Source organism: Pieris rapae, chromosome 3, assembly GCF_905147795.1.
Source record: "Pieris rapae chromosome 3, ilPieRapa1.1, whole genome shotgun sequence".
In the NCBI taxonomy this organism is placed as follows: domain Eukaryota; kingdom Metazoa; phylum Arthropoda; class Insecta; order Lepidoptera; family Pieridae; genus Pieris; species Pieris rapae.
The window spans coordinates 1918910-1943746 of NC_059511.1; the positions used below are offsets into that span (position 1 = coordinate 1918910).

The following is a 24837-nucleotide window of genomic DNA, read 5'->3' on the forward strand; positions in this document are numbered from 1 at the left end:
TCGACACCCAGCTTCAAGGAAAGTGCTTCATTTAATGTATTCAACATACAATAATCGCCACCGAATTTAAGTCGAGTCACTAAGTAAACCGTATATTGTAAAGTGATTGAACGTCAAAACTACCTAGTAAGTAAGTCGGATTTTTTTGATGTTAATTGCTAAAAAGGCAAGCATAGGCCTCTTAAGCCTACCAACCCGAAATAATATTTTACCCAGAATAAAATATTAAGTATATATTTTAAAGCCTACGCCTACCTATCTATGCCTACTAAATAAATCAGTGGCGCTACAACCTCTTTATGTCTGGGTCTCAGATTTCTGAATCTGTTTCATGATCATTTTTAAATCTAAGAGGCAAGTAGGTGATCAGCCTCCAGTGCCTGACTCACGTCGTCGACTTTTTGGGTCCGTTCGAGGAAATGTTAAATGCGCACATAGAACGTCCATTGGTGCACAGCCGGAGATCGAACCTACGACCTCGGGTATCAGATTCGCGGAAGTAACAGAGAATATCTGTTCACACTCATGGATTAACAGACGGCTCATAAGTGCGTTGCCGGCCTTTTAAGAATTCGTACTGTTATCATGAAGAAAACACGATTCGTTTTCCAATTGAAATTTCAGGCGCTTGGAAAGTCACTGGTGGCCGACGATTCCAATCGCTCTTCGTTGAATATGGTCAATCGCAGCTGGCATAGGTCAGCCTTTAAGGTTGTGATCAACCAATCCAACCATTGATCAAAAAACATCCAGCAAAGTACTTTGTCTAGAAGTGGTAAACATCTCATCTTCTTCCCTGTGACTGCTGTAAGGCGCTCGAATCATAAACTAGCGTTAATATCCGATAAGAAGTAACCTAAGAGGTATTCAGAGCTGTGCTTTTCCTCTTAAAAGCATAATAATTAAAAATGTAGGACTCATTCCGTGAGTCTACTTAAAGCCGAATTTAGCTCACTCCACATACGAAAATATCACTGTGGATCGATAAGTTCTGCCAATGTGGTTGAAAAAAAATTGATAATTCTCGGTATAGGCATTCCTTAGAGCCATTTTCTCTAGTAGTTTATTTGTGTATAAACAATTGTATAAATACTAGTGATTTCAATTCTAGATTCGTTACTGGTAAAAAAGAACATGGGATGTTCTTTTTTACCTTTCAATGTTTGGTGAATATAGACCTATAAAAGTATATGAATCTTCGCTTGGGTAAATGATAATATTAATGAATGACTAAGAATACGTCGCGACTTACATATAAATAATAGAGTAGCATATTATCTGAGAGTAGATGACGCTGTTAATAATATATATCTCCTCTGAAAAAGCTCTAACGTACATAACGGGGGTAAATATAATAACATTAATGTCTGATCGTTTCTCGTGACTCCAATTAGCCTAGGGATTGTGGTTATTTTTATTTTTTTAGTTTTATATGCAGGTTTAATAATGGAGCACTCTTCAAAGGAAGCCCAACCACATCTCCTGATCCTAGCACTCTTAAAAAATGGCGACAATCAGTTGCGGCCGAGGCATGAGCCATTGGGTAGACGTAGTCCGAAAGGACGTAATAGCATTGTCACACCAAGCGTACACTATAATAATAATTTAACGTCAATTGGATCCCGTCTTCAGTAACATCGGCGTGAAGCTCGCACTAGTCGCTTGTTAATCTTAACGTTTATTGGCAGATTGCCTTAAATAAAGCGAAGATTAAACGGGCAATGTCGAAGGATACCTCTGCCAACTCGTTTAGGCCACAATGTGAAAGTGATGGGGGCTATACGATGGCCAATATAAGCGAAAATTTCCATAAAATATTATCGCTTTGGAACAAAGCTTTGATATTATCGAGGTCAGAGAATTAAACTGATATTAAATTGTCTTTACAACTTGCAGATATCATAAGAAAAAAGGGTTTGATTGTTCTCAAAAATTTACCTCAATAATAATATAATGTAATAAAATTCTTATAAATCAGTAGTATCGTTAAATGTAATTTACACAGGAAAATAATATGTTTATTAGCAACCACTTTGATCAGGTCTGTCGACATAGGCCTCCCTCAATTCTTTCCACGTCTATCCTTGTCAAACCTCCTTTTAGTCGATCGTCCTGCCGTCTTTTGATTTGACCACCTCGTTTTCTTTTCCCGTTGCTCGGATACCACTCTATTACATTCTTAGTACATTTTTCTATGCTAGTCCTCTTTATATGTCCAGTCCAGTTCCATTTAAGTTTTCTTACTTCTAACACATCACTGACTTTTTTACTCGAAGGAGTAATTTTAGTCTTTTTTAATTTGTAATAGGAGGCAAACGCCTGATGTTAAGCGATACCGCCGCTCATGGACACTGACATTGTCAGAAGGCTCGCAAGTGCATTGCCGGCCTTTTAAGAATTGGTATGCTATAATAATTTGTCCATAACAGTCCTCTATACTACCTTTTGTTTTCGTATCATAAACAATTCACTCGTTTATTACAACAATGTGTGTTACGATTATGGATTTCAGGTTGATGAGGAAACCTGATCACTTAGGATCACTGTGACCGATTCGATCTCAAGTTAAGATGTCATTTAAATGGTACAGAACCCACCATGTTAAAACTCCGAATTGCGAATTATCCACACGGAACAAATTCTAACTTTAAATTAATTTAATGAAATATAGACAACGTAATGTCTATAGCATGCTTCGGAGTGTCCATTTCTTATACGTAAATATTGATCTACAACAGAAATACCTTTATTTGACTTCACCGTCTAAGATTGATGTGCTTCATCGGTGAACGATTACTAATGATCTACACTTTGACAATGTTTCTAGGTGAGGGATGCAAGGGTAAAGAATCGTTTATTTATTTCCGATACATTAACATCAGACAGTAAGTGGTTCTGTGTACCCTTAGTTTTTTCTTAAATATAGTATTTTATTATTAGTACAATTTTATACTGAATTATATTAATATATTTTTATATTATTATAATGTATTGCTTTTATGTAACTGTCCAAAATGCCTGAGGTTTCGACATTTGGCTTAATATAAAATTTATTGCTAATATTAAATTATCGAATATATTTTTCTTCACTTCAACACCGAACTTTAATTGCGCTACCCTTAGAAAAATTCACACTGCCGAACTGAAAACTTCTGCAATCCTCAAATAAGCTTTCATATTCCAACCAGGTCAGTCATGCAATAGATTTGATTTACCTATTACCCGTCCTAACATCAGGTTTAGGGTCTGTTATTAAAGAACCAAATAACTATGCAACACAAATTATTCGGAAAGATAAAAGTTCCGAATAAGAAACATCGCGTTTCATGACGAATAGCGCTATATGACAGTCGTGAAACGCAACAGTGTTTATCCTACCGATAAGTAATAAATAGCTTATTTGGAACTTATCCGGACATTGTGAAACAGACCCTTAGTGTCCTAATACATAGAACTGTAATTTTTATATTACTCAATCTTGATATATTTTGTTGCTCTCCTACTGCTTTCAATGTTTAAAAATTGTTGAAGTAATTCTTTTGTTTTATATGTATGTACTCCAAATTGCTATTAAATTTTCGTGCTGTGCGTGTAATACTTTTATACAAAAAAAAAATTATCTGTGAAACAATTCACAGACACTTCTAAAATTATAACTTGTATATCTAGCTTATATCCTATATGTATTTGAGATGTGTCTGTCATGTTTCCGTATTGATAAATAAAACACAATAGCTCGTACGGAGTAAGTCATTGTCTGTTAGATAAAACAAATGAACACATACAGATATCTGAAGCGAAGATTAAGGGTTGAAGTGGCGCTGTTTTTTGTATATTCAAGGATTTCATCACGAATTTTTTTTACCATAAATTAGAGAGTGCATTAACTTTATAAGATCGCACTTTATTATTACTAATGGTTATCTGTGTACTTATAAGCTTTTATTTCTTCCGGCTTAGAATTAAAAACCCAGAAAGAAAATAATCTAGTTATACAAAGAAGGTTTTATTTAAATATTTTGTATGTCAAGGGCACTTTATCCACAGATATAATGTTATGTTTTTGACATTGGTCAAATAAATTCAGAAAATCTTTCCCACGCATTTGGAATAATTTGTAGATATCAGTTTTTTATTCAGGGATAATAAAACAATGACGCTATAATCTTTTACATTGGCATCAGATTTCTGTATATGTTACACAAATTATAAATCTTTGGGGTCAAAGGCATACCGGTTTTTTTACTTCACTATGTTTTTTCCTTCACCATACAATCGAGTGTTATTTAAATAAAAGTTAAATGTGCACATAAACTGTAAGTCCATTGGATCAACTCCAGGGATAGGAGTCGCATATCGAAACCACCAGGGTACACATATAATTAAAAGATTTAAAAGCAAATCCAATTATAATCCTATCCAAATTAGAGCAACTTTTAGAAATAGCAGCCCATAGAGCCTTGCTTTGACGTTGGTTTCAAAGTTGAAATATTGATGTATATAACAGCGTAATTTCTATCTGTACTAAACACAAAGTTTCGCAGAACATAGACCACCCTATATACAACATGGACTTGTGTACCGCATTTATTTTTATTGCCAGTTCTTCTCTTCCGTTCTACGCACTTGATTTGAGAACTGGAAGTAAATGTAAAATTAGAAGCATTTAATGTATATTTCTGTTATTATGTTCATAAGTGTACATTGTTATCTACAGGAATAAATGATTTGAAATTGAATTTGTTACCATAGATACAATCTGTTTTTCAAACTATCACTTAACATCAGATGAGCTGCCCGTTTGCCCCCTGTTCTATAAAAAAAAACTTAGTTCATGTTTTATAATTAGGCTAATTGAATGTTCTACCAACGTTCTGTGTCGCGTTTATCAAGCTTTTGTAACCAAGTAGGTGGTTCTTGTTACATCGACATTTCTAAGAATTACTGGTTCCTGATGGCAAAACGTTGGGTGTAAAACAAAAGACGGGACAGGGACGATTGTGTTTATCAGATTATGATGAAAGTATTATGTCAGTGAAATGAATAACTGTGTTATTTTCGAATCACAACAAACGCAACGAAAGTAAAACAAAAGACTAACGATGACGTGTTTGAAAATCTTTCCCGCTGTGGGCATAATATATATTACAGGTGTGTTGGAGGATTCATGGGTACATATTGTGTGAGGTTGTTGAGGTTCTGTCGTTGCATTTTAAAAGATGGTTGTGTTAAGATCGCCACTTCAGCTGGGCGCATGCGCGATTCTCAGGGCCGCTATCAAATATTATTTAACAATTATCGTGAGGTAATTCAATTTCAAATATAAACCGTTTACAAGCTAATTTACGCCCGGAAGTTATTTCCGATACAGGAATCTGATTACTATTCGAATGGAAGTTTCGTATCACAAGTTACATAAATAGTACGCTATCCCAAACTTTTATATATGCTAAATTTAACAGGGATTGTTCTATTTAGGTAATTAGTATAAGTAAGTGCTAGATATACCAGCCAAATTCGGAAATGTATTATTTAATTGCTGATGTTAATAATATATTTAATATCAAGTACTGAAGATGTCACGAGGCCGAAAGAATGGATAAAGACATCACAGAATGGTATCCCAAATATGGAAAGAAAAGAGGCTGACAAATCAAGAGGTGGGGAGACGATCTACTGGAAGGATCAGAGATGAGACGAGTGGAAATAGAGCCCTATGTCGGAATCTGACCAAACTAGTGAAAAGCGGCCAAACGGGCAGAAAGCTCCCCTGATGTAAAGTGACATCGCCGCCCATGGTCACTCTCAATGCAATAAGGCTCGCGAGTGCGTTGCCGGCCATTTAAAAATAGGTACTTTTCTTGAAGGTTGCACATAGTGGTGTTGTGCGGGAAAATCTGCCTTAAAAATCATTAAAATTATTAATATTAATTATTATTTCGTTTAAGATGAAATATAAACGAAAGTCATTTATTTGTGTATATTAAAATCTAATTGAGAATACCAGTTATTAATTACCCGAACAAAACAAATGACAATCGTTATTTCAGTCATTTTACATTCTCTAAGTCTAGCGTTAAAGCTAGACAAGCTCTTAGAGGAAGGACGCCTAGTTCCAAGGACAGAAGTTGTAAAATAGTAATTAACCGGTTTACCGATTAATTAATAGTGTTTATACAACTTCACATTTATGTATACTAGGCTAAGTATTTTAAAGGAATAAAGGTTATTATTATTAATATGATACTATTTTTGTAGTTATCTAAACATTTTTTTAATAAAATTATTTCGAAGATTAACGCTTATATCATAAAATAGTTAGGCTGTCTTTAAGGGGTGCCATAATCTTTTAGAGTCGCTTAATTCTGTGGTGTAGATGACGGGTTTATGTCGCCTTATAAATTGAAGGGTCACAGTTGCCAATTTACAGTCCACAAATGAATATTTAATCGGAATGTGTCAACCCTGAAAATTCGGCTTCCCGTACTACCATGGGACATAGAGTAAGATTTAAATCAGTGTGCAGATACGATTTTGAATATTTATTAATTATATTATTGGGTTTTTCAAATAAATTAATCAGCAGTCATCATTTGTATTTCTAATAGGCAAGTAGGTGATTAGGTGAGAGGAAATGGAGGTACAGAGGAGGATATCGCCTCACGCATTGCCAAGGCCCGAGCAACCTTTGCACAACTTCGGCCTGTATGGCAGTCACGGATGCTGACGCGTCGAATCAAGTTTAAAATATTCGGATCCAACGTCAAGTCTGTGCTGCTTTATGGGTGTGAAACGTGGAAGGTTACCAAAGACATCTCGCACCGACTCCAAGTCTTCGTCAACCGCTGTCTTCGCCATATTCTGGGTATCTACTGGCCCGAAAAAATCTCCAACGAGCAACTTTAGGAGCGCTGCCGAGAAACCCCGATCAGTCAGCAGATCAAGAGACGCAAGTGGAATTGGATAGGCCATACACTTCGAAGGGATCCCAGTCATATTCCCAAAAACGCGCTTGATTGGAACCCACAAGGAAAGCGAAGGCGTGGCCGTCCCAAACAAACCTGGCGCCGTACAGTAGCGGACGAGGTAAAGAGAGCTGGTAGGACTTGGAGCGAGGTGAAACACGAGGCGCAAGACCGAACGGGATGGAGGCTCGCTGTGGACGCCCTCTGCCCCACCTAGGGGTTATAGGACATAAAGAAGAAAGAAGTAGGTGATCAGCCATTTACGCGCCGATTATTTACGTCTAAAGCATGTCCGTTCAGTGTTGGAGCGAATGTTAAGTGCGCATATAGATAGTCCATTGGGTGTGCACCAGCCGGGGATCGAACTTATGACCTCAGATCACAGTCGCTGGCTGAAGCCACTACGCCAACACTTCTTCTATGGGGCTTAAATAAAAAGGTCGTCACCCAGTATTTTACTATAGTTTGCAGTCTAATTATTGAATTGATATAAATGTATAATTTATTTTCTGTAACGATAGTTTCTATTGTGCTAATCCAAGAGATGGTTTGTGCTTACCAGTAGCTGTATATGGACATAACAAATGTCAAACAATACGAAATTTCCACCATATTTTCTTTAGAGAGAGCGCGGCCACGATGCGGTTACGGTGCGGTGCGGCGGCGCAACGCTTCGTGTGGCATGGTATAGTAATTTCTATCTAGGATGACGTTGCGGCACCGCTCCGGCGCCGCACCGCACAGTTACCGCATCGTGCTGCCGCGTTTTTAGTACTTAATTCAACTGCGGGATTGGGAGCTTGCTGGCGCTGTACAAGTAGAGTACAACAAAAATAATAATAATCTTTATTTATTTTCTCACAAAAACTTTATACATAGAGCTCAAAATTCTGTGACAGTTATTTATTAATATAAATAAATAATTTACTTCCTTTATTATTAAAAATGTTGTAATTTCAATATGAAGAGCTTTACCTTATGAAATGTTTAAACCCATGCTATATCGACTTTTCTTAGGGTGTTTTAACATCATACTGAGCCTAATTATGAAACGCGAACTAATGATAGCGACCTGTTAGTAACTATAGTTAACACTTTAATATACACGGTAATATAAAGAATATCGTGAATGATCGAACTATTGTCGACGTTAAGTATATACGTATATACGCATTAAACCTGACCTACTTAGATTTAAGTAATGCTCATAAGATATTATAATTATATTAATCCTCATACATGCTTACGTTAAAATCGTAGAGTATCAGATGTCCTGTATAGGCAGCCATAAAAGTACATGCTTTGCCTATAAGTTTACGCTAAACAGATTTGTGTCTACTAACAGCTTTTGTAAAGAAAACGTGTGGAAACACTGTGTTCATTTTCAATTGACAATGATTATAATTGAATTAATAGGTATTTATTTTAAAACTATTAGCTGTTCAAAATAAAGTAAACAATGCGATCTTTCTAAACATTCTATATATTATATAAATCCTGTCATTGACGCTACGGCGTAGCACGGTGTAGTAATACGTAGCGGTTAATATCAGTTGATACTAAATTGCGCATCTACGAAGTTTTCAGATAGGCTACGCGTTGGCGGGGCGAGGGGAAGGGCGGGAAGGGGGTGCGACGCAGCCTCCCTCCCAACGATTACTGATTAGTGTGCCGGCGTGTGCGGCAAGCTCTGCCCGTGCAATGCTGCCCCGCCGGCCGTCACTCGGAACCCACACCTTATAACGCTTTACGATTGATTATCGAAAAGAACAGCTGATTGAACATGTGCTCGACTACTACGTGATACGTGAATGTGCTATTAACAGCAGTGGGTGTGTTGCCGCGTGGATAGAGGTTAGTGACTCTTTGAGATTACTGTTGGTAGGCAATATGCATGAAGTATTCCATGAATGTCTAGGTAGCTACAGTTCGAACTGTGTTCACAAACGGTCCTTTTAATCTCGTCTCTCGTAAGTATTTGTAAATATTGTAGGCATTTAGAGTTTGGCGCGTAAAGAGGTTTCTCGGTTCTTAATGGATTGTGGTTTAAATTAGATGGGCTCTTACTCGAATCTGGCAGCTAATCCTGTCAGTGTACGCCGACCTCAATTAACCAAGGCTTAGGTGGGAAATCCTGCAATCCTCATTTCGTCACATCCCACAGAATAATGCACAAACGGAAAAAACGGCTATAGAGACTTTTATGTAGAAGAATATTTTGTGTAGGGAAGATTATGTATGAATGGGGAAAACTTTTGTTTTTAAAGGGCCATTGAAGATTTTACTACAGCTAGATGTTATAATAGGGCTGGTAGTAGGAATTGGGAGAGGTAGGGTACTATTAATTTTTAAAGTACTTATATTATTATGTTAATACAATAAACACCTAAGTACTTGTATTTTGTAATTTTTAATAAAAGCGCGTAGTTTCAAACTGCCATATATTTAACTTATTTATATTATTATTGATCGTTTAATATATTCATGCAACAACCATAAATTTAACCGATTTTTGCAATTTAAATACTTTGCATACAACGATTTCTCATTTGGGAATACTTTGTGATGCAGTCTTTCGCAGTTCTTGAATTACTAATGTTTTACAGCATTTCTAAAAAAAATCTTTTTCAAGCATCTAAGTTTTGGTCATATATTGGAATAATGTTTTTTTTCATATTTGCGTATTCGTTAATAACTTAACTTAATTCAACTTAAATTTTATCAACTACAAAATAACTCTCATTAAAGAAAAACACTATTTTATATATATATGTACTACTATATATATATTGAATATATATACTACACTAATATATATATAAGTTATATTTATATGTATTAACTTATAATTATTTAAACATCATTTTAAATTTATCGGACGTTTCGCGTGCTTTACAGCGTGAGTGGTCACGGTGACAAAAGACAAAAGGTGTTTAATGACAAAAAAGTATCACAGCTGTAGAAAATGTTGTATTATCTGTATTTATTTCCTACCACTACAATCACTACTACAAACCTACAGGTTTCGGCAGAAGTTGCTCACGGAGAGATTTCAAATTTTCGCGGATTGTTTATGTTGAGATTTTATTTTGGATATTATTAAAAGCTTTAAATTAAAATCTCAACAACTCTTTTAGTAAAAAAATATGTTTTCATAGTAATTTTTGCATTCGGACTTTATTATTGTATCATTATTTTACTTAGAAGAGTTTCCTAAAAGATTTCTTTTTATAGGATAGGATATTAGTTTGAAATAAATAAACGAACATTAATCTGCACATGCTAGACTTAGTAAATATAAATAATTGTATAATATATATATATAATAGTAAATAAAAAAAATGTAATGTTAAATTGAATTTGTTTTATTTTGTTTGCATAATTCAGGGTTAACACGTAATCAAGGTGAAACATTAAATTGAAAACGAAATTAAATATTGAAATGTATTCGCGTACACAAAATTACGAATAAAGTCGAGATGTGAAATATAAAATAAAAATAGGGTCACAAACCGAAAAAAATACTTCATAACGCGTGTGAAAAAGGTTTCAGGGTTCTCAAATGCGATACCAGCGGATCTACTGTTACAAACAAAGAACTCGGTACTTCAAAATCACTTGTAATACAATTTGAAAAACATGCATATGATACCGAAACAACACTTACCGCTTCCCGTACGTCAAAAACGTTTTCGTACTGACGTAAGGAATCAAGTCGATAATACGTTAGAAATTGACAATCTAATTTGTATACATTACATGCAACAGAGGTAAAGTACAAAATAGTCAGCGCTAGTATAAAAGGTTTGATTGTTTACAATCATACAATATGCACTTTTAAACGACGCTAACTGATTAGATCTTTAAAATAATAATACTATTAAACGGTAATTGGCAACCCTAACGACTCCAGATTTGTTTTGCCTTTTGTTTTTATTTGTTTATTTAAAGACGTTGTTCGCTACATTACGTTTAATAGGCGATTGTTTTTAATCCACCCAACAAGTTCAGCTGATATTTTCTGTTTGTAGCGGGAAATTCTTGGAAATTCAATTAAACAGATTCCATACCGATTAAGTAATCGTTATATTTTCTAAAAGCATTTTAAAAGCGTTTTCTATATTAAAGCTCTTTTTTGTTTACATCGGAGATAAAATTTTATCAGTTTATATCGCTCTTTGTTCTTTTCACCTGGCTAGAAAGAGTCGACTATAAAAAAAACATTACATTATTTCATTCGAATCAGGCGGTTATCGATCTGGTTCTGGGAAATCAATTAAACCCACTAGATTAAGAAGATCAGCTCACCACGGTACAAGCCGTAGTAATTTTGGCAAAAGTTCTATTATTTGTTAGTAGTTAGTTAATTTCTAGTATTTTTATTATGTAATATTGTTTATCCTAATTAATTTCATATGTTTGTTTTTTTGTTTCGTCTGTAAATTTTATTAACTTATTGTTCAATCTTGTCAATTTAGGGTCACGTGTTAAGGCAGGAGTGTTTTTATCGCTCCTTGCTTTTCTATAGCTATAAAGAAAAAAATTAAGATCAGAATACTCAGATCCCCATTATTATATACGTTGCACGTTCTGAATGCCGTCTTTAACACTATCGACATATTTATATGTTCGCAGTGTGAACTCTCAGTAGCCACTAGCAGTGATGGCCTAGTGGCTTTAGCGAGCGACTCTCATCCCTGAGATCGTAGGCTCGATATCTAGCTCTGCACCAATGGACTTTTATTTCTATGTGCGCAGGCATCATTCGCTCGAATGGTGAAGGAAAACATCGTGAGAAAACCGGCTTGCCTTAGACCCAAAAAGTCGACGGCGTGCATCAGGCACAGGAGGCTAATCACCTACTTGCCTATTAGATTAACAAATGGCAATAAAACAGTTACAGAATTCTGAGGCCAAGACCTAAAAAGGTTGTAGCCCCATTTGTTTATTTATTTATATTAAGTGTTCAATATTATATTTAATTTTTTCTTGACATTATCGTTTTGGTAAAGTCTGTAATGTAGTATATTAATAAATAATATGAACCAAACCTAACCGTGTAAGAGTTTACCCAGCTATAACTTTGTTATATTATTGAGTAACTCGATCATTGACACCGTGCCAGGAATGTGTTGTATAAGACAAAGTTAGCGTCATCACCTCCGCTTATTGGACGTATAAAATACTGTTACCACAGACAATATTGTAAATGCAATTATAAGCATTATCTATGTTATATATATTCAATAGATAGTTATTATACAAGCAGTTTGAGAGTAACATTGAATATTTTTTATTATTAAACCTAATTCTTTACTTAACATACATTCTCAATGGCGCTACCTTTCTAGGTCCAGGCCTCACCTTGTTGTCGAAGTATTTCTAATAGGCAAGTTGATGATAATTTTGTAATAATACACCATTGACTTTTGAGTCTAAGGGTCTAAGTATTACGTAACAAATTTAAGGGGGTGGGGGGGGCAATGTTGGGAAAAAAATTACGGATGCGGGGCAGGGATTGAATTATGCGTTATTGTTAATATTATTTTCGACTTTCTGATACTTTACACTACATAAATGGCAACTTCAAGAAGTAATAACTTAAGTATTAATTTATCTCTTAAATACGTTTTATAGGTACATCATAAAAATCAATAAATGTATAATTTAACTGACAACTGCTGTCACTAGGGAAGTGTCGTGATGGACTAACTAACTGGGGTTACCATTTAACCTTTATTGATTACTACTATTTTTATAATAATATCGTTCTGAATATATAATCTAGAGTATTTTGTAGATGTGGGTTGATTTACACTATATACAGTATGTAGTACTACACATTAGGCATAATTGTAATGTGTTCGTCAAGATATCGTACTTTTTTATAGTCTATGTGAGTCCGAGTCTAACATTCTTGTTGTTATTTTCTTTAAATTAATATTAATGATTATAAACTTGAGAGAATTAATGGATTATTTTAATGATAGGTAATTAAAATAATCTTGTAACTTCGCTCTTAAGTAAACAATAATTAATTTGCTATATTTGTTTTAAAATAAGTAATGTTTGATGATTTTCTCTTTTAAAAGTGTACCGAGAGTTTTTTACGCCGGATTTTTTCTCTCGGTTACACTCACTGTCTTATTTGCCGATGAGTAGGGATGCTTACAGGTTCAAATTTAATGAGGTGGAATAAGTGTTACCTTTATGATCTTATGTTCCTAAATAAACGTATTTTATTTTATGGATTTGGGATAATTATTATAAATTTAAAACCTAGACAGATCTACAACTCGAAGAGTTTATATGTCACAAATATAGACATGCATAATTTTTAATTAGTTATTTGTAAAATTAACTTTAACTTTGTTATTAATAAATAGCAATCTCGAATATTTTCCTAATAAAGTGGTCTAAATACCTCAAAGTAAATACTGGCATAAAAGTTACACACGAAAGAAATACTACAATTAGTGAATATTTTTTGTCAGCAAAAGATGAGTGGCGAAGTTAGAAGGTCTATACTCTATGCTGTCAAGAACAGACTTGAGTGGGGTCTATTAAGAGGCAATGACACTTGTTGTTGGCCTTTATAATCTATAGAAGCTTTTAGAGTTATAGACTATTGCCTTGATTAATCGTATAAACGATTTATTTAATGCACAGATTATAGCTTACCCCTCAGTATTTGTTTTTATTATTAAAAACTTTTATGTAATCTGCAAAAAAATAGTCTCAAAGTCATTAATTTTAATTGTATGTAACATAATTCACTTATTTTTTTAACTCCATAATATTCCCTTGTATGTATTACACATACATTTGACACAATCGATCCAGGATAATCCTGATTGAATTATCGGTTGGCTTTATGTCCTTTACAACCTGGAATGCACGAAGCATCTTAATTAAATTAGGATCAAAGGCTAAAGGAGTCGCTTTTGAAAGGAAGGATTATTTTCTGTTTTGATCCTTTATAACATAAAATAACGTGAACCAGATATAATATTTTGAAGTAGAGTTAATCTGCAGAACGTTATTTATTCAAATAATACTGTTAAAGTTACGTAAGACTAAATTATTACAGATTAAAAATTTATATACTACTAATGAGCTATAGTCCAAATTCAAATTTAGTTCATAATTTTAAATAATGGGAAATGTCAAATTGTCAGGCGTCACATTTCAAGATGGCGGGCATTCTACGTCAAGCACTGTTGGCGGGAGTTGTGACAGGAGTATGGAAGGGGCTTGTATTTCGTTATATACCTATTCAAATTTATTCAGAATATAAGCTAAATAATATTAAATGGGAAAATAATCTTGTCCTCTAACATCCTTTTCCGTCCGCTTTTATAAATCATTTTTCAGATTTCGCGACCCCGGGTTCCCATTGAATAACGAGGTTAAGTAAATTGCTAACTCAATAACTAAGCTGGCTCGGTAAAGCGATGAGTGGGTAACAAGGATGCCAATAGAGGTGAATTATAGTCTATGGTTAATTTAACGATACATAAAAACATTTATTGTATAAAGGCTCATTTTCAATATAAAAAGTAAACTAAGGTTTTTGTTGTCCTATACTCAAATTATTTGTTTAACTTAAATATGCAAGATCTTTCTCTATAATTAATTTCTGGAAAAAGTTACCTAAAATTTACTCTTAATATAGACAACCTTAAAAAACAACGCAACATAATTAGTGAGTAGAATCCATTTATCCAGGTAAGACCTGGGTAGCTGGATTGGATTGATGGATGGTCTTTGACCACTACTTCTTACGAGGGGTGCCTAATACTTTTAAAATAAGCTACAGATCCAGGGTCGGATATACTTCTCTGGTGACCTAGGGGAGTGGAGGCCATCTGGCCATAAATTATTTTCGGAACAAAATAAATTCAGTCGAGTTTTTCAATCAGTCAAGTAGATCTATTTAACAAATATATAAAAATATATCAAAAGAAAAGTTCTTTATTAGTTTAATAATCTGAATTAAATACATTTATTTATCGTAGTCGGTAATTAATTTAGCCCTGATCAAAGTACAATAAGTTTGAAGTTTCCATAGACATAACTTAAGTAATGGTTATCTATGGTTTTCAAAGTTCTCTGTGTATATAAAACTTGAACCTATATGGTTTGTGTTGAACGGTTATATGGTTTTTTCACGTCTTACCAGCCAGCTCCAAAAGCTTTAACACAAAGTAGGTCACGTAACCAAAGAGCATCTACCACGCGTAACATTTTAATATTAAGAAAATTATATTTAAGTAAGGTTTCACTAAGATCCTCATTAGTGTACTTTAACCCTAATATTTGATTCGAAGCCTTTTAAGAACAAAGTAGAAATTATAAGCGCCTTCTTGTAACGTTTAATTTATATATTTAAAACTAACTTCCGTCCATAGTATGATAATATTACAGATAAAGGTTTAAAATTCTGTCAAACACCAACGTACGAGTTCAGGCACCTCTCTCAAAGTAATCTCAAAAGTAACCGAAAATAAATTATTATTGTATTTTTATTTCTAATTTCTTTTAACATTTATATTTACCATAACTGTCATATTATATTTTAGGAAAGCTTGGAATACTGTAGACATAGCCTTATATAATGCTATATCTACAGTATTTCATGTGTGTACTTTGTAATATGGTGAACTTTAATATTTTAATAAATAATAGTAATTATTGTAAAAACAATGGCTATATTGCTACGAATCAATTAAACTTTATAGCTTAATTACGATAGCTATATTGTTATAGATAAATTAATATTAAAATTATAATTGAACCAATTATAAATAATGTTAAAAGCTTCGAAGCAATCTGTCATGTTGAGGCTTAGAAAAATGTTTTCGAAGTAAACTCATGACACGCAGTATCAATCAATCATCTGACAGTTCTAATGGATATAAAACGACACAAATAACGTGAAAAATTTCATCGAGAACGTGCTGATTTTTAATTGAAATATAGCGTAAAAATACTTTGAAAAGATTTTCATTCTGAAAGTATTAAAAATCGCTAAAAGCATTGAAGCAATTTATATCGAGGCTCATATTTCAAATCTCAATAATTTTATCTGTATTTCTGTTAAAACTTCAAAAAAGCTTTAAATATATACTTATAGGGGCATCGCAATAAGGGCCTTTTCTCTTAAATATTATGCATATAAAGTAATATAATGTAAACCATTATTCCAATCAATAATTTACATGCGATTTTTAAAATTTGACAATTGACTTTTCCAAACCTATCATCAGACATATTGTTTATGTCTTCAGCGTTATAAAGCTAGGTGGATGTTATGTATAACTCACGTACATACCATAGATGTTTGCTGTTTGCATATCGTGTACATAGTGAACTGTGAAATACCCGCATCGCATTTATTCGGATGACTTGAAACCGATCGCGCCGCAAAATACCTCCGTTTAGTATTTCAAATTTTTTTTTCAGAAAATACGACGTCTATATACAAAAATAAAATTTGACAGACGCAATTTTACAGTTGGAATTCTAGAATTTAAGTTTTTTAAGTAATTCAATAAAAAAATAATAAGCGCAGATAATATTTCTACTGGACGGAAGCCAGAGATAAAACATAAGTTACAGACAAAGTAGAGCAAACTGGACAACGATAAAATTTATTTCGAATTTAAAGTATGTCAAACTGTTTTGCGCACTTTAAGCATGTGATTATCATGTTTACTTAAATGTGCATTTAATATTCATTATAATCGGATTTTGGAGGTGCAAAAAGCAAGACAGCTCTTCTGCCAAGTTCACCAGTGAAATACATGCAATATTTTCACTCGGTCAAAGAAATTTCACTTCATTTTTGTCTATATTTATCGTCCCGTTATACCCTCGGTGAACCTTAAATTACATCAACCGTCTCGCAGTGTCCTTACTATGAAAGAAATACTCTTTTTGGTCTACGTACAAAGTTTCGTGACAAGGGTTGTGCCACAGTACATTAAACAACTCTCGAGACAACTTGTCTCCATAATTAGAAAATGTTTAGTCATTTGTATCCAGGAACCCAATATAACTAAGATTATAACTCACTTTGAATGAAAATGAATCTATCTGATGATCTTTATTTTTTATGTTATACATATATATTATGTTATAGATACACATAAGAGGGTATTTTTTTTACTTACATTTTTATGTTATTACCTATTTCACAAGATTAAAAAAACGAGTCTGTAACTGAAAACAAGTACTTACATAATATATTTATTTTTATTTAATTAATCTCTATGTCAGTGTTTGGATTAGATAGGCGAAGACATGAGAATATTCTGTCATGAGACGAATGAAAATAAATTTAAAAAAAAGATAAGATAAAAAAGTTTTTGTCTTCAATTAAATTAATGGTCTTCGTTGATTCACGCAGGCTGTTGTTGTTTGTTCTATACTTAAAACAAACTCGGACGTTTTGATTTAAAGTTTACATTGGGCAGACCCAAAATGGATGCTAGAGAAACTAATACATATACCTACTATAAAAACAAATCATGTTTCCATTAACATCGCCGTGACGTTAAGAGACAACTAGAAGAATATCAGAACCAGAAAACTCTATAAGTGCGAGATTGCTTATGCAAACAATGTGGTAAAAATAGACGTCATAGGTCAGGCACAAAATACTCATTACCTACTAGTCTATTAGAACTAAAATGATGGAAGAAACGGATGATATCTAAAGCTTAGGTATAAAGGATTTTACCTCCTCTGTATTGGGGTTTCGATTCATACAACAGCCTTTTATATTCAATATACCAAAGATGACCTTTTATATTCAATATACCAAAGCTAAATATCGATAATCTCTAAGTACTGCCACTTCCTCATTCTCAAACGAGAACCAGTTAGCAAAACCTCCCACCGCGCCCGGATTTCTTGTCCATTATGACGGCAGCAGAGATGGAATAGTGATATTCAGGGGTCTAACTTGACTGGCCGGTCGTTTCAGAGCCCTCAAATGGGTTAATCGCTATGAGTCGTTGGCAGCAGCTGCACCTGACGGTCTGAGTTACGATATTACGCCTGTTATAGGCGTGGTGCGAGTGCAAAAAACATTCGGCAGGAATTTCGCACAAATGTGCTCTATATCATCTTAGTTTACGCTTTTAATTAAAGTACATATTTTTAACGTAAATTTTTAGGTAAATTTTTTAGCATTCTTAATTTCAAAATCGTATTTGAAATTAGAATGTCACTCACATTCTAATTTCAAATTATTTGGAATACGAATTAATAAAGTGAAAACGAACGTGTTTTAAATTTGGAATTTTTTTATTTTGAATATAATTTATTCCGAAATATTTTTGTTCTGCAATTTTAATAAAAAACATTTTAATAAATACACGAGTTTTACGCTGATATGCAAGCTTTTTAAATGAAGAGAGTAAATTTAAGCTTAAGCTTTGTGTATCTAAAAAACGACACACACATTTATTTATATGATATATATATATAGATTAGTCAGTGCTTTAGCGGTTTTATAACGGTTTTCTATTGTGTATCTTGAATTAAAGTTAGCCTTGAAACCGTCTTTATTTTTTTAAATTTTCTCCCAATTCTTTAGTTTCAAACCAAGTTTGAGTGCTTTTCTAATAAAATATTCAAAGACTAAAAGACAAAATCTGACTGCATTTTTAATTAGCCGTAGCCGGACAATAGCGACTTACTGGAGTGTAAAGGCTAACTTATTTTCCATACAAAATTTATATACGAAATGTTCAGAGTTGCAGTCCATTTTCAACAAAGGGTCTGTCGTTTATTTGATCAAATATTTATGTCACTGGGGTGGACGTTGTTCCTATATTGGACGTATCCCTTTTTATACTGGATCTGTACCATTTTTATATACATAATAAAGTTTACTAACAAAGAAATGTATGAAAATAACAATTATACAACTGTTCGCCTGAGTATTTTGTGCAATTTGATTCATAATGTTCTCTCATAGACTAGTATGTAGCTTTCTGTAACTGTCTTACATCCGTATGAGGTTTGGATGTGTTTGTTTCATCTGTACTTTCACGGAGGCAATAAATAATTATAATTAAACATATTTATTTACAATCAAGTATACAGTATTTAAAACCTAATAAATTTACTTAACCTATGAAGTAATAACAGAAATAATTAAAAATCATTAAAATGAAAATCAAAACAAATTTAAAAAGTTTGATTTCTTGTTTCGTTTTATTAAACATATTTTTCTAACAGGTTTTTCAAACTATTTTAGATCATTGTTATGTTATACCTATACAAATTGTAATTTTTAATTCAGTGAAAACATTTTTATAGACGTCATACAAGTGTTATGACGTTTTTTTAATCAACTAAACAAACCTCAAAGTGTTTAACGCATTGATAATCGTTAAAATGATAATTAATATTTGAAATAATAAATAATTTATACATAACGCACTCACGAGCCCTCTGGTATTGAGAGTGTCCATGGGCGGCGGTATCACTTAACATCAGGTGAGCCTCCTGCCCGTTTGCCCCCTGTTCTATATAAAAAATTACATTCAATAACACTTTATTACTGTTGTACACTAAAAAGAGTGGCAGAAAGTTTCTTGCCAGTTCTTGCCCGCTTTACGCCCTTGACTTGCGAACTGGTGGTAAATGTAAATACAATTATTGCTTTAATTTGTTATTTTTTTGACGTTAATACTTTACTTTACTTGTTTACCTATATGAATAAAGATATTTTGAGTATGGTTTGAGTTTGAGTTATATTTCATACTGGCAAATAGCCATATACATATATAGAAATGCATTGGCGCACAACTTAAACACACAACCTGGGGGGTTCGTAGTGTAGCAGGTTAAGCTAACACAGCTTATATATACCTAACTTTAGACATATTTGCGCAAAGACATTAAATAATAGTATTGCTGGAATGGAGGAAAGATATTTGATGACAATAGTGTCGATACCTATATACTCAAGAGTATTGCACTCAAGAGGCCGGTATGAACTGAAAAATGCAAGTAATAAAACGGGTTGATGCAGGGGCACGTATCTTGTTAGATGTCTGGAACGGTGGATGCGCTTACATGAATGTGTGAATATGCTAGGCATGAATTTAGAAGTAGGATACGTACGCGGAGATAATTCTCAAATGTCAGGGCATTTGATATTTACGATATACATGATGTAAACACAAAACAATAATGGTGTTTCTATGTGATTAGTACATATAATAGTATATTACATGAAGATGTCAATATCGATCGGGTTTTAAAATTGGCCCACAATACATTTGGCTATAACACATCTGCTTTTGACCCGAGAGAATCTATCGAGGGATCTATAAACCCCATGTTTTGCAGATCTAGGGCTGTGTGGACTAGGGTTTCCATGGGATAGAAATACATGGAGAGAGCTAGAAGAGCTCATCTGCTACAGTGTATTATATCTGAAATTACTGCATGGTCACAGAAATAAATATACAAACAAAGTTTACAGAAGAACAAACAAATCAAGGGACAATGTTAACAACGACTTTATTCTAAGTGGTTCCACAAGTGAACATAATATTATGACTGTACTATTTGCCGAACACCGTCCAGATATAGAAGTATTATCAAACCTACTCGGCTTATGGTTGTTCCAGTTAAGAGCATATCCATACTCAAAAAGCCGGCAAAGCACTGATGTCGGCAGTCTGAACGTCCATATTATCACTTAGCATCGAGTCATGCTAGTTTTGCTGTATTAAAAATTGTTTGGGACATTTTGGTGAATACGTGACATTATTCACGGCGTGTGTACAATTCCCAACAGCTTACAATTCAAGATGATGAATTCGTTTAATAAGAGGCCAAAACTCCGCTTTTCCCGTAACATATTGCTTTTAAGCCTTCTGTTTCAGCCATTTGGCCTTTTGTAAATGTCTACATTTTTATTTCCAGCTAGGTTCCCAGCTGTCTGTATAACTTATTACCTAAGTAGTATTGGCATTGTGTTCATTCAAGTCAAAATTTTTAGAAATGTTTAGGGATACAACTACAACGAAGAATACAGAGGATGATTTGAGGGCAGACCTTTGAGTATTTGTTTATTTACAGGAATAATATTATTATTGAAATGAAAAATATTTGAAGTGTTTACTTTCGAGTGTGTTTTAACATAAGGCTCTTGTTGTGATTACATTATCTTTGTACTTTTAAATCAAACTCAAAATAACTATATTCATATAGATAAACACATATGAAATGAACATCAACAGAAAATATGTTAAATGGATTCTAAATTTACATTTACTAGCAGTTCATAAGTCAAGGGCGTAGAGCGGGCAAGAACAACTGGCAAGAGAGTTTCTTGCCAGTTCTTCGCCACTCTTTTTTATTTTAGTCATACACATTTTTTGTAAGGCAGTGCAGCGATAAATAGAACTGGTCCGAATCAATCCCAAGGAGTTAAGGATCATTTAAAAATCGTCAATTTTATAAAAAGCTTTATTGAATAAAGAATTTGAATTTATTCAGTGATAATATGACGGATTCAACTGGCAAGAAGCTGTCTGTCATTATTTTAACTCGCTATGTTATATAGTTGTGATACCATTAATGTATGCTTACAGTTCCTCTAGTACTCTACTAATAATATGTTGTTAGTGTTCGTATATGTTTGATATAACACGATACGATAAGCTATATGATATAGGCCTTATACCGTACGTAACATTAATTATGTAATTTCGCAACATTCGTAACGTTAGATTTTTACTTCATCTTTAAACAGTTATTATATCATTCAGGCAACTATATATGTATGTTCCGATGGAGATTGAATCCTTGTATTTATTGTAAATACAATTGTTTAAATAATTACAATATAATAACTAAATTTAAAATGTAAAAATTTAAATATACTAAAAAGAGTAGTCCCTGAAGACAAGGTACCGAATATACTGGCAGCGTTCCCTTCAAATAGGTAGGATAATTCTTTGTCCGAGGTAGCTGCCAGCTCTTTGGTCTCTTGTGATGTCTACTAACGTAAGATTCAATTTTAAATTATACGCGTATTTAAAAGAATCCATAAAGTACATTCTAATCTTTTATTTCAGTATTAAACATATATAATCACGAGAGTAAATCATTATGGCAAAATGGAAATGTGTTACCATGATAATCATGTTTTTTCCGCGTAAACAAAATCCAATATAATAAGGCAGAATATAATTTATTATACTTCGAGGCTCTTGAACTGCAGGCTCTTGAAATTCGTAACATAATATTATCGGTTATTAATATAAATTGGTATGCACAACATAAGTAGAATCTCCGTCGTAGTTTTCGAGGCCGCAGTGCTAAATTACCATTGTTATATAGACGACACTGTTTCATTATTTATACTAATCAATAATCATCTTGATACTTAATATATAAAGTTATATAACGTGATTATTTATGCCCAGAATCAACCATGAACCATATTCCACGTAAACACATGCAATTATAAACAATAAAAACAATCCCAGTCCTAACCGACAAACTTTCACGACACATCAAACTAGAAATCCATTTCAAACGTTTGCGTAACTTCGCAATGATTAAAACAAAGTTTCATAGGTAAATTGAGCCCTCATAGTTCGTTCATTGAAGGCAAGTTGAGCGTGAAACAGGCTGTCGAAAGTTCCAAGTGTCCATGTTTCTCGCAAAATACACGAATAGTTAGTAACTTATATAAGTACTTTCACCATACGTTATAGATAAAATTAATATATTATTTATTTAATTATATTAATATACAATTACAAACTAAAAATATATCTAATAACTAACCTTAAAATTTAATTATTAAAAAATATTATTAAAAGGAGTCCCTTTAGGCAAGGTTCCGAAGATACTAGCAGCGTTCCCCCTTTGAATAGCTAGACTAATTCTTTGTGCGAGGTAGCTGCCAGCTCTTCGTTCTCCTGTGATGTCGACACATAATTATTATCTACAATAATAAAAAATATAATTGTAGTTATTTATTTCTAATATACCTGACCATGACGATGAAGTAAATCGTTGTATACCAAGTCTTGGTACTAGGACAGCAGGAGGTACAAGAAACTATTGACGCATGATTTAATCTTACCGCCAAAAAGAAAAACGCAATGAATATGAAACATTTTATTTAAGTGGCCTAGAGCTAGATGAAGGAACGACTGATCCGTTTTTTATTATTACTATGTAGGAATATAATATATATATATATATATGTGTGTCATGCGTTAAATAATAGCTTTGAATAACATAAGTTAATATATTTCGACTTTGAGAGCAATGCATAGTGCAAATGAATAAAAAGTTCCATAAAAACAAAAAAGGTTTGCGAATTGGGAAACTTTCTTGTTGCCTCGTTTTCAAAAGGCTAGTATCAGCGGAATTTTATTACACGTTTGCTCTACTTTTTTGTGCGGATTATTTGGACAAGTTTTCGCCGTTGACAACTACAGATTTTTGTATACTTTGTTTTATCGGCTTATTTGGGGCAAAGGGGTACTATTCCAACAATTTCCATTCGAATAATTTAAGTGAGATTATTCTGCGACTTTTAATTTACTAATGTTAATTAAATGTTTACCCAACTGAAGCCGATTTACGTTACAAAAAGTTATTTATATTAGAGTACGGAAGCTAAAGTCACTTAAACGGTATCGACAAATACATGAAAGTGACGTGACGCCTCACGAATTTCACGTTCATTACGTAAATATATTCACATTTTCCTTCCGCTGAGGCCATAAAATCCCGCTGGCAAGCCTTTAAGGAGTCGTGAAAGTGATTTTCTTTGGTGACGGTCTTTGGTGACTTCTTTGATAATTTGGTAATATCACTTTACTCATAGACGTAACGTTTGTAACCAAGTAACCAAGCGTAACGTGTCGTAAGGAGAGACAAGAGAGCGAGAGTTTCTTCGCTCGTCTTTTGTTTTACATCTACATGATAAAGGCTAAATAGCCAGCAACGATCAATCACAGCGATTCTTTTTCAAATTTCCTACCTTTATTATTGAATTCTAAAGCCTTTTATCGGTATTTTGGTCTAAGAAATTTTTAAGTGTTTTTTCCAAATAATCTTAGGCGTTTTCCGGTAATTTTTTCCAAGTTATTTTAGGCGTTTTTTACAAGTAAATTTTTTAGCCATTTATTCCAAGTATTTATTTTTATTACATTATATTATATTTATGTTAAAGTCAATATTAAGTAAATCAAGTTATAAGCTCAGCTTAACAAGGTAATTTTGTTACGTCTAATCGTCTTCCCTTCAGGTGGAATGATAAATGATTGATTCAGAAATTCTGAACACCAATTTATATCTATTATAACAAGAGGCCCGTCGAATAAGATATATCTATGTGTCATACCTAATAATACGTCATAAAGTATGACACACACCTACAGAGTTGCGACGTTGCTTTTTATATAGGTAGTCCACCACCGATATATTTCCTAACAATTTCGACTTCAAGAGAAGAGCTCCAATTCTTAATAGGACGGCAAATCTCTTACGAGCCCTTTTAGAAGAGTCTCATGAAAGAAAATTTTCTTTCAATAGACCAACGGATAAGCCATCGACCCGACTTCTCCCAGCGCTCACCAACTTGTCGAGACTATTTGGTTCCCTCCTGGCAATATGGCCAAAGTACCTAAGCATGCATGCAAGATATAGTATTGAGGTGACTTTTATTTGGTTGAGAATGGACTTCTTGCATATTTTTGCAGTATTTGCAATATTCTCCACCAATAGCACATCTCGAATTTTCTATCGGTTGATCGGAATTTTCAATCAGAAACATGAAGTTACATGAAAGATTCAGTATTCGCGAAACGTCGGA

General features: G+C 33.4%; 1 protein-coding gene across 1 annotated transcript in view; it reads left to right on the plus strand.

The window, feature by feature from the left end:
• Positions 1-8649: 8649 nt before the first annotated feature.
• Positions 8650-24837, plus strand: part of LOC110992023 (Down syndrome cell adhesion molecule-like protein Dscam2) — a 126232-nt gene continuing 110044 nt past the window's right edge. The window contains exon 1 of the mRNA XM_045634651.1: positions 8650-8819. The gene's annotated coding sequence lies outside the window, so the exon portion shown is untranslated. The remainder of the gene's footprint in view (positions 8820-24837) is intronic.